At 40.2% G+C, this 2,022-nt stretch overlaps 1 pseudogene; it reads right to left on the reverse strand.

Moving 5' to 3' along the window:
- Positions 1-550: 550 nt before the first annotated feature.
- On the reverse strand, positions 551-1,312 carry LOC121171808 (annotated as a pseudogene).
- Positions 1,313-2,022: the final 710 nt, after the last annotated feature.

A 2,022-nucleotide genomic window follows, 5' to 3' on the forward strand; every position in this document is an offset into this window, starting at 1 on the left:
TCTGTTATACATATACAATGAAATACCAACCAACCATTAAAGCATGAAATCATATTTTGTTGCAATAATTTTGGTGCAGCTAGAGAACATTATGCAGATTGCAATAAACCAATTCTTATGGGGACAAATTTATGTGGTAGATAAGAGAGTACAAAACAATTATATGCATGGATCAAAAAAATCAGTAAAAAACTGCAAACAAAACACATGGAATTAAAAGTTGTTTAGCATATAAACTACCTCCTCATTCACTTCCATTTCTACATAAAAATTTTGGGTCTGGAGCAATGTTGATAATAAATGTGGGAAAAAGAAAAAAAAATCAGAAAGATTTTGTGTCCTAGCAGAGATAACTCACAGAACAATGCAATGGATCATTCATTTGCACAGTACACAGATGAATTAATCATTAAAAAGAAATCCAAAGCAGTGAGCAGACTAATCAAGCCTGATTAATGCTTTTCCAAATGACACAATATCTGACCCTGAAGTATGAGACTTGAAGTCAACGACACTGCTCAGCCCCCAAACCATTGGGTTCCACTAGCATTTAAGACATGAAAGGTTTTTTCAGAGCCTTCTTCACATCAGTATTCCTCAGGCTGTAGATAAATGGTTTCAGCATGGGAGTGACCACTGTGTACATTACCGAGGCTGTTGAAGTTGAGGGTGAACCTGGGGCAGTGCTGGCACTAAGGTACACACCTAAGCCTGTTCAATAAAACAGGGAGATGGCCAAGAGGTGAGAGGCACAGGTGGAAAATGCTTTACACTTGCCCTGCACTGATGAGATGGCATGGATGTACGAGGCAATCTTGGAGTAGGAGTACAGGACCCAAGATAGGGGAAAAACTAACAGCAGCGCAGCTTCAAAATCCATCATGAGGTCATTGAGAAAGGTGTCAGAACAGGCCCTGTGGATCACCTAATTCAAATCACAGAAAAAGTGGGGGATTTCTACATGCGTACAGAAGCTCAGCCTCAGCAACAGTAAGCTCTGCATAAGGGCATTCAGGACACCAATGGTCCAGCACAACAGAACCAGCTGCTCACAGTGTTGGGACTTCAGGATGACTTTGTAGTTCAGGGGGTGTCAGATGGCCACAAACCGGTAATAGGCCATCACGGTCAGAAGAAAGTCATCCAGACCTCCAAATATTATAAAGAAGAACATCTGTGTGATGCAGCCTGCATAGCCGATGGATCTGTTCTGCATCTGGATGTTCACCAACATCTTGGGGATGCTGGAAGAGGTGAAGCAGACTTCTACCAGGGACAGGTTGGCAAGGAAGAAGTACATGGGGGTATGCATGTGTGGGTCTGAGAGGATGGCCAGGAAGATGATCAGGTTCCTGCTTAGAGTGAACAGGTACATGGAGAGGAACAGCCCAAAGATGAGAGGCTGTAGGGTTGGGTTTTCCGAGAATCCCAGGAGGAAACGTTCTGCAAGCTGAGTTTGGTTTCCCATTTTCATGTAGTGCGTTTCACTATAAGGATGAAGTAGTTTAACTAGAATCATATTCATTCACAATAGACTTAACCAACAGAGTATATACAAAATGAAATTTTTCATTCTGAATCTAACTTCCACGTCTGGAGACGGCTCCAGTCCCATTTCATTTTCCTAGCAGGATCACTAAGTATTGAGTCCCACCTTCATCCTGCCTAAGGCATGTAATGTTTCTCACATTGACTGAGACATTTTTGAGCATTTGGTACATATATTTTATTACTCATTATACACTCAGCATTGATTTTCCAATTACATGGGTGAATCAGAAAGCTAGGGGAGATACTCTGTATATGTGCTTCCACATAACGTAATAAATAATGGGATTCAATTCTGGTTATGAAAGATAAAATGAACTTCAGTCAAACCATGCAAGTGAAGGCAGAAGTGACATGTCTTTGATTATATATATATGAGTGATTAGTCTCATTTTGTAGAACCCAATTTTTGTAAATTTAATAACAATTGATTTGGAAATGCAGTTAAGAGATTAATTTATTTATGTGCATACA

This window comes from Ochotona curzoniae, unplaced genomic scaffold, assembly GCF_017591425.1.
Source record: "Ochotona curzoniae isolate NIBS_2020 unplaced genomic scaffold, NIBS_Ocur_1.0 scaffold_274, whole genome shotgun sequence".
Classification (NCBI taxonomy): domain Eukaryota; kingdom Metazoa; phylum Chordata; class Mammalia; order Lagomorpha; family Ochotonidae; genus Ochotona; species Ochotona curzoniae.